The sequence below is a fragment of the Mustela putorius genome, unplaced genomic scaffold (assembly GCF_011764305.1).
Source record: "Mustela putorius furo isolate JIRA1106 unplaced genomic scaffold, ASM1176430v1.1 tig00000785_pilon_pilon_pilon, whole genome shotgun sequence".
NCBI classification, from domain to species: Eukaryota; Metazoa; Chordata; class Mammalia; order Carnivora; family Mustelidae; genus Mustela; species Mustela putorius.
The window spans coordinates 2,737,743-2,747,248 of record NW_025421480.1 but is presented as its reverse complement, the minus strand read 5'-3'; the positions used below and the strand labels follow the sequence as shown (position 1 = coordinate 2,747,248).

Genomic DNA, 9,506 nt, shown 5'->3' with positions numbered 1-9,506 from the left:
AGACAGAACTGCCTAAATAAAAACTTTACTACTTAAAAAAAAAAAACAACTTCATAAAATCTCCTTATTGCATACAGGATAAAGTCTAAACTCTTTACCACAACATTTAACATCCTCCAAGATTGGGCCGTTGTCCACCTTTCTAGAATCTTCTCTTTTTTCTTCTCTCTCACATCAATCCTCGAGCTACACCAAAGTATTTGTGTCCCCCACACTCGAGTACCTCTCCTCCATGCACCTTCCCAACTTCTTCCATGTCTACACCACTACATTCAGTTGACATTCTCTTATGTTCTATGCAATTACTTGTTTCTTCTTTCATTGTCTTCTCTCCTAGATTCTAGGATGGACTATCTCTGGAGATATGGAGGCATTCTGGCAAGAGCAATAGGTAGGGAAAAACAGAGTAAGCTAGAGACTAAACGTTTTACTGGAAAAAAAAAAAAACAACAACCAGGGGACACTTAGAACTTAAAGACATGTGGGTGATGCTTACAGAATGACAAGTGTTTTCTGAGAAGATTTATTTATTTATTTATGTTTAAGGTTTTTGTTTGTTTTAAGTAATACCTATACCTCACATGGGTCTTAAACTCACAACACTGAGATCAAGAGTCACATGCTCTACCAACTGAGCCTGCTAGGTACCCCTTTCCAACAATTTTTAATGGAAAGGTTAATAGTATTTGGAAAAGACAATGAGAATCAAGGACACACATCTCACCCCCAATACCATGGTACCAGAGTTGCAAGAGAAAAAAAAAATTAACTTCACTTGAAAAGTTCTGGGAGAAGTGGAGTCTACAGAGGCGATCTGGATTTCAGTTAAGACAAGCTAATGAAGAGAGTAATGGGGAAAGAGGTTATGTATGGAGGGGACTTTCCTGAGGCTTGACTGTGAGAACAAAGACCAGAAGGGTTTAGGGGTTCTGACTGGGAAGTGATGTGTGATGGAGTACAACTAAGGAATATATGGAGCTGTGTGAGGTGAAGAGAGGTGGGACACGATGAGGGTAAGCTCAGTTCTGACCACAGTGTCTCACAGCATTTAGTCCTCAGGCCGTGTGAAACGGTGAGATTAAAAAGGAATATCCAGCACAGAACTTGGGAGCCTAGAGAGGGTCCCAATCCAAGTATGCAGAGGTCTATGGGCCTCCCCTTAATCCTGCCATGGAACAACTATAGAGGTTCAAAAGAAATTCTGTGAGCTTTCTTCCAATTGAGTAGATGCTAACCATTCATTGGTTTTGTTCATTTATCAATTATTTATGAGTGCCTACAAAGTACTGGGCACTGTTCTAGACTCCAGGTAAAAAAACATGGCCTCTGTTCTTCTGGAATTTACAATTTAGTGGAAGACAGATAGTTCCTAGGCCCAAAAGGAGAACTAGGAAGTAAAATTGGAGATGTATACTAAGGTTTGTTTATTTTCTGAAATAACTTATGGGACTCGTGGAGGTGAGACTAAAATCACGAGGCTAATGCTCAAAAGCCACCCAAGAAATTACTCATTGCTTCAGAATCAGAAGCTTTCTGTATATGTCGTCTTCTTGCTGGTATTCTGTCCTTCTGTTGAGTTATCTTTAATCTGTAATTTACCACGCTCCACCATTTAAATATGAGAAAATGTTGCATGGAAGTCAATTTGGAAGAGATATCAGGTATGAATAAATGGGAAAGACCCAAGCTCCATTTCATTTTTCTCCGTGGAGGTGGTGTAAAGTTGCCCATAATGGAATGCAGGAGTACCTTTAACTGGAATGTGCCTTGAGCCCCTTTAGTCACACTGTAAAATATAAATCCAGGTGTTTAAGACCATATGCTCAATGTCAGGTCTGTATATTCCCTCTATACTGCGTTGGGTCCCTATGACTCACCAGCCAAACGTAACTGAAAGAATGCCAAACTTATACAAGAAGAATGCAACCTCTGGAAAGACCACGGCTGACAGGAGAGTACATGCCAATGAAAAAATACCGGATTTTTTTTTCTTTTCTTTTCTTTTTTTTTTTTTTTAGGCAAGGTAAGAGTGGAAGGAATGTTGCATACCAATCTCCAACACAAGAATGTGATGCTGCTTCCAGTGAATTCACTGTCCAAAGAGATAGGAGCTGTATAACATTTCATGTTAAGGCCAGGAATGCCAAGAGTGAGGTTTGGATAAGATTTTAAAATTTCCCAGCCAACCTACCAATTGAAAAATAGGGCAACTTTCAGTCTCAAGCGTGAGAAACTAAATGCATCAATGATGTCCCTTTCCTTGCTCAGCTTGGGGACTTTACTGTCAGCATTCCCTGGAATCTTCTGACCTGGAAGAAATTTAAAAAATAAAAATAAAAGCAATTAACACCCCCTCACCACAAGAGTAGAGATCTCTAACATAACCCTTTTGAGAAAAAGGTTAAGAAACCACCCAAAAGGCAAAAGGGGCAAGGCAGATTCCGTTCACCCAGAATTCTTCAAGCTTCTCTTTAGACAAGTCCATTTGTTTGTCCATTTAGCTATTTATTTAGCAATCACTGAATGAGTGGTTCACAGTCAGTAACTGGGGCTCACAGGTCAGTAAGACACAGTTCCCCTTCTTGAGGAGCTAATTCATATTGTAGTAACAAGCCACCAGACAACTGCACAGGCAAGTCCCATGCTACATGGCAGCTGTTATGATGGAATTAGCACAGGTACTATGAGTATACATGATGGGGTAGATGACCTCACTCTGGGGGAAATCAGTGAGAGAGTCTTTGAGGAGGTGAGGTACATGCTGAGATGTAAAAGGAGTAAAAGACAGACAAAGGAGAGAGGAAAAAGAAGAATGTTAGTAGAAAACAAGATATGCTATTCATTCCTGGGTAAAATCCACAACTACCAGGCTTATCACTCAGCTCAGGTCCCAGTAGGTTCTGTAGAAGCCAGGGACCTCTTGCAGCTGTAACATCCCCTAAGACCCAAAGCAGTGAGGGTAGTGATCTGCTGGAAGATAGAGTGATAAAAATGTTTTCAGAAGATAATCTGAAATGAAAGTTTAGTAATAAAAGTTGGAACCATCTGAGGGTTTTGAAGGGGCAGGGGGCGGGAGGTTGGGGGAGCCAGGAGGTAGGTATTAGAGAAGGCACGGATTGCATGGAGCACTGGGTGTGGTGCAAAAACAATTGAATACTGTTACGCTGAAAAGAAATTAAAAAAAAAAAAAAGTTGGAACCATATGGTAAAATTCTTCCCTTGAAAAGTGGCATTTAGACCAGGATCTAAATCGCTTCTCGGCCTTTTGGCTAAGATCAAGTGTAGGCCAGGATCTAAAAAAAGAGTAATATTAGTGAGTAAGAGAATAGAGATGGACATTCCAAGTACAGCAAATACCACATGTCAAGGCAGACAGCGTGTTATAGACAGAGCACAGGGGGAAAGCTTGGCAAGAAGAGGCAAGAAGTTATGTGAATGAAGTCTAATAAAGCTTACTAAGCTGGCCCGAATTTGTGAAATATTATTTTGCGTATCTCCAAAGGTGGTAAATCTTTGGCCTATGAAGGTAATTACTGAAAGCAGCTGAAAGTCATTTGGAACCCAAACTGATCAACAAAGTGGATGTATAGTCTAGAAGACGTTTTCTTTAATCCAAAACAAGGCTGAATTATGAAGTGATAAGATAAACATTCTTTTATTATAAGCTGTCTCTGAAGACCAACCAACACCCACCCAAAAAACAAAAAGGCCTCCTAATACACTTTCAGAAACATTATCTTTTTAAAATAAGTACATGACCTTCCAAAAGGGACTTCTTTACAGTAACAGCACTTAATGAGATGCTTGTTACCCTAGCTGAATCCTTTTTTTGTTAATTTTTTTAATAATTGGCTTAGTGATGCTTAGTGATGGTGTGTCCCCTAACAGTTGGTTAGATATTGATGAAGATGGCAAGAAGATGGCATTGACAGGGAAAAACACCCTCCAGATTCTGGAGCAATGAAATTATTTATTGATTTTTTTTTTTTTTTTTTTGACAGAGAGAGATGACAAGTAGGCAGAGAGGCAGGCAGAGAGAGAGGAGGAAGCAGGCTCCCTGCTGAGCAGAGAGCCCGACGCAGGGCTCGATCCCAGGACCCCGGGACCATGACCCGAGCCGAAGGCAGCGGCCCAACCCACTGAGCCACCCAGGCGCTCCTGGAGCAATGAAATTATTAAGTCTTTCGTGAAGAATGTCACTGGCCCTTCGCCTTCTTCCATTCTCAGTCTAAGCAACGTCCTTATTTTATTTATTTATTTACTATTACTTTTTTGGACTCCCCCTGAGTTTCTTACACAGAGGGAGTCAGGGGACAATGTTGATTTTGCATCATTAAGCCACAAAACCTCTCAGGAAGCTCCCTCTTGATTTTACACAAGAGGTTTGACAAATAGCAAACAGCAGCGTAGATGGCATAGGACATGGGACAGCATAGATGGCATGGGACATGGGACATGCCATCTGAGGCTTCCCAGAAGACCTTTACTACACATTAAGGGTGGACAGGGAAAACATTTTGATCAAGCAAGTTTTAGTTCATAATGAACTATAGTTGGCTATTTAACTGGAGTATGGATCAAGGTGTAGGGCTTAAAAGTCTTGGTTAAGCATTCCAGACCCTTTTCTTGATTTCAGAGAATCATGATTTCTTTTGTTCTGTTTTGTTTTTAAAAAAAGGAAACAGAAAGGAAATATGACATCTGATCAACGAACATTCAGGGTTAATCTGTTGGAGACTTAACATATTTGTTGTCTGTTGACCGACAGTGCAGAACTAAAGCCAATGAATGAGAGTCAAGAAGAGACAGATTTCAATTTAGTACATGGAAGAGTTTTTGTAATAATTAAAATTGCTTGGAAAAGAGATGGCTTCATTAGGTTACAGACCCCCAGCCCCACCCTTGCAATTCTCCCCATCACTAGAAGCATTTAAGCTTCTATAGATATAGAAGGATACAGGAAGGATTTCTAGTTTGGCCAGGATAGGGGAGTGCTGGTTTAGCACAGAATCTGAAATCAGGGAAGCACTCTAGCAATACAGGCATATTGAATTAGGATCTAGAGTAGGACTAGGAGAGTCTAGTAATCTGGACTTTTAACAAGCTGTCCAGGTGATCTGATGTGCAGCTACACAGGCACCTGGAGTATGTGAACCCCTGGTCCAAACAAGTCTGTTTTCTGACCACGTAGTGAATTCTCATCATCTCTTGCCCTTTCCCACAAAGCTTTTCTTCTCTTAGGGTCAATGATAGAAACCCATCATTTTACTATTCTGGTTTGGAATTACTGACTTAGCTGACATTTGAGAGTCTCTTTTTATGCTAAGATTTTATGATTTAAGATTAATTTATTAGCTCCTACTTGTACCACTGAGGTAGAAAGGACACAGGCTTGGATTGAATGCACTTGAATCGACTGGGAAGCCAGTTTCCTGACCGGGACAATGTTGGACTCTGAAATAGACGATAGAACATCTCTTCCTCAGGTCTTGGCAAACAGGATACAATTGGGGAAGAATTTAGGAAGGGCTACTGTGAAATGTGGGAATGTCTGAAAATAAAAATACCCTGGAAGTCCTTTCTATTCCTATGATTCCATTTTTAAACCTGGCTCACGTAAGAACAGCAATATTTAGAGTAAAACCTGATTCTCACTTCCTTGATAGAGCTACAGAAATAGATGCTCCACAAGTGGGGAATAAACAACATGCCTGGGAGAAGAGCCAAGTTTGCATTCAGAGATCTCCTGTCTCCACTTTTAATACTTTAATTTTTCCTTCACTATAATAAACCATTTCTTCTCATTGCTTGAAAAAACCCAGCATGACATAATGGAAGGCCTTTCCTATTATGAAATCACTTTAATGGGGAGGAAAGGTAAACTGTTTGCTTAGGAAGCCTCATTCTTTAGAAACCAAACTCCAGTGAGAAGGGAAATTGCTTCTCTAGAACGGACAAGTAAGAGGAGAGCTCCACTACTCAAAAAAATCCACCTCCTCAGCCCAACTCCTCCTTAATCCATATTTTTCACAACTTGTTTATAGTTTCTTCTCTACATCAGAAAATCCTCAACTGATGAAGTACCGGTAGAAAAACTGTCTTCTTTTTTCTGTTTCTGCTTGGATGTGATAGGGTCTAAAAAAAATCCAAGCTGGCTCTCGGCTCTCTTCTGCAACTTTTATCTTCAGTTATGAGTTCCTGACAAGAAAATAAGTCAATTACTTAAATGCCCAAGGGTTCAAATGATCTCACAAACTACATCTTTCATTTAAAATTCAGAGAACTCCACTAGGAATTTCCATATAGTCTGTGCATAAATATAAGGACAATCCTACATTGATTTAAATAAAAGTAACATTGACTTGCAAGAGTCATCAATGGGTTGGAAAAGATAACACTGAACAGAACTCTATATTTAAAATCTATATCTTTGCCTCCATGGGCAGCCTCTAAAAGCAATGATTTTATGTGATCAAGATAATTTCTATACAAATAACCTATCAAGACATCAATGAAAACTTTTGAGTGTTCTTAGGAAGGAAGGAGCATGAGAGGTGTTGGTATCAAATTCCTCCTTCCTCTGAGCGGATTTCTCTTTCTCTGATGACTCCAACGTATAAGATGGAAATTCACCCCTGTTTCATCATTAAGCCCTGAAAAGTGTGGCTGTGATAGCAGTGGCGTAGTTTTAAAGTGTTAACAAACTTTATTTGCTAGAACTATGGCAAGAACTACATCTCTTAAAAAACTCAAGTCTTTTCCAAAGGTGGTAGGAAACAGATTTTTTTGGGAGAAGGCAGCAGAGGGGCTGCTGGGTCAGGCCGATGAGGAGGAACCAATGGGAAAACAGCCCTGCCCTGAAGACACTGGAGAGAAGGGGCTTTGGAGAGAGGGACTGGCCTTTGATAACCACCATGAGTGATTTGGGGGGCAGAAAGAGATGACCAAAGAAGATTTTAGGCAGTTTGCTGTATGCTGTCCAGCACAGAAGCTCTCTGCTGCTGCCTCCAAGACCTCAGTAACGCTGAGGTTTTCGTTGTTGGGGCACCAGATGAGAATTCTTTGTAAGTGACCCCTATTGTGATGTGGTTTAAGGCCAAGGCCAGCTGGTCTGATTTTACACTGATTAAATAATCATTCAAAACAAGTTTATTTTTGAAGTAAGCTCAAGGAAAGTAAACATGCATTTGAAATTCTTTTGCTTAGCTGTTGAGTCTTAGTGATAGGGGAGTCAAATCTGAGCCCCATGTTCTGTTGAATTCTAGTGAGATATTTTAAACTGGCAAGCTTATAAATTCACATCTTTTACTGTGCAAGGTTACAAATGTCACTTTCTTTACACTGTGCCTTTTAATTTTTAATTTTATTGCTACACATGCATAGTTTTTGTTTGTTTGCTTGTTTCTCATTTAGACAAAGGAAGAGGGAGAGATATTGGAATCCGTGGCCAACTCTCTGGACTCAGTTTTTGAAAAATCCAAAATAGGGGTAGTGGTAATCATCTACTTAATTCACTTCCTCATGATTTAACCTAAAACATATTTTATTTTTTTTAAAGATTTTATTTATTTATTTATTTGACAGAGAGAAATCACAAGTAAGCAGAGAGGCAGTCAGAGAGAGAGGGGGAAGCAGGCTCCCCGCTGAGCAGAGAGCCCGATGCGGGACTCGAACCCAGGACTCCGAGATCATGACCCGAGCTGAAGGTAGCGGCTCAACCCACTGAGCCACCCAGGCGCCCCCTAAAATATATTTTAAATGAAAGGGGGACAGGATGGCTTACACAAGAAATCTATCAATATCCTCGATTACAGTCATAGTCAAGAAGAGCAATAATTAAATCAGCTTCATGGTAATAAAATTCAAAATAAAATTTGATAGATCTGTTACTTTTTGTGAAAAAAAGTTTTATGTCTGAAATCAAGACTTTTATGGTGAGGCACCAAGAACACCTGCTTATGATCTGATACTGAATCTAAAAACTGTTATGAACATCATTACTCATGGTTATTCTGGAGTTGCTAATTCATGTGATTAGGCAAGAGAAAGAAAATCAAAACCATAAAAGATGAAGTAAATTACATTTTTTTCAAATAATAGATAGATATGTATACCTAAATATGAAAGCCTTAAGGTCAAATAAAAAATTACTGCTATCAACAAGATGAACCAGCATAATCACCAACTAAAAATTAATACACAAAAGTCAGTAGTTCTCGAATACAAAAATAAGTGACAAAATATAGTGGGGAAAAGATACCATCTATGATTAAAAAAAAAAGAAAGAAATACCTGAAATAAACAATAAAAAATAAAAAATATGTAGAACTATGCCAGTGAAGAATGCCAGTTACACAGGAGGCCCTCAGCAAATATGTAGGACAAAGACTAAATACGTCGGACAAAGGCATAAAAGAACAACTTTAAGCCAAAATGATGAAAACGACTTTGTGTTGGTAGAGAGATCAATCCATGGACTCATAAGGAGAACCCAGAGACAAACTCGAATCTACATGTGAAATTAGCATAAAATAAAGATGGTGCTTGAATCAGTAAAGAAAGATGGATTATGTGATAAATTATGCTCAGATAATTAGCCGTTTAGAGAAACAAAAAAGCAAATAAAACTAGATTACTACATCACACTTTATATCAAAATAGATTCCCACTGCAGAAGAAAATAAAAAGTTGATTTCATCATATGGGCAGGACTTCCTTTCTAAACAAAATTAAATCCAGAAACCTAAAGAAGAAAAAAAAACTAAAAAGTTTACATTAAGATGTTTAAAAACAACACCAAGAAACAAACAAATCATCATAAACTAAGTAAAGACATGCTAAAACTTGGGAGATAAATTGGATTTGGATTCATTTGTAATAGAAACCAGGGGAAGGAGGCAGTCAGGGAAGCAAGAAAAACAGCAGAAACAGTGCCAAGAAAATGAATAAAATGATTGAGTATAAGATACAAGGGCAAGAGAGGAGAAACAAAGGTGTGCCTCAGGAAACAAGTGGAAAACATTAGTCACGAATTGGTTCCCTTTGGTTTTGATTGAGGCTCAGAAGCACATCTGTTCCTTGCTAGCCTCACAGGATGGCGATCCTGGTCTTTGGATGAAGGTAACTTCGTCTTGGTCTTTGGATGATACAGCTGAACAGGTCCACATCTAGACAAGAATTGACAATATGCGGCCTTCATTATGCAAATGATCTGGCTAGACTTCATACCAAGGTATGGAAAACAGCAGCTGGTGTCACACTTTCTGAACGTCGCCAGGGGCAGCAGGCTTCTCCAACCACAGCTCGGAGGCCAGGCTGATGATCACCTGGGGCGACAGCAGACGCAGGACTCCGTTCCGGAGAGCAGACAAGCCTTGAGCTATTTTCCAGTGAAAGCTACTACTACACTCCCACCAGCTGGTCGGTGCTACCCTTTGCACAGATGTAGGTGGAATATCCTGGAGCCACATTATAAAACAGGCAGCTTTGGAATAAACATTCTCTCT

General features: G+C 39.5%; 1 long non-coding RNA gene across 1 annotated transcript in view; it reads right to left on the bottom strand.

The window, feature by feature from the left end:
- Window positions 1-1,296: 1,296 nt before the first annotated feature.
- LOC123393241 overlaps window positions 1,297-9,506 on the bottom strand; it is a 236,831-nt gene continuing 228,621 nt past the window's right edge. The window contains exon 3 of the long non-coding RNA XR_006607978.1: window positions 1,297-2,309. This is a non-coding gene — a long non-coding RNA (uncharacterized LOC123393241). The remainder of the gene's footprint in view (window positions 2,310-9,506) is intronic.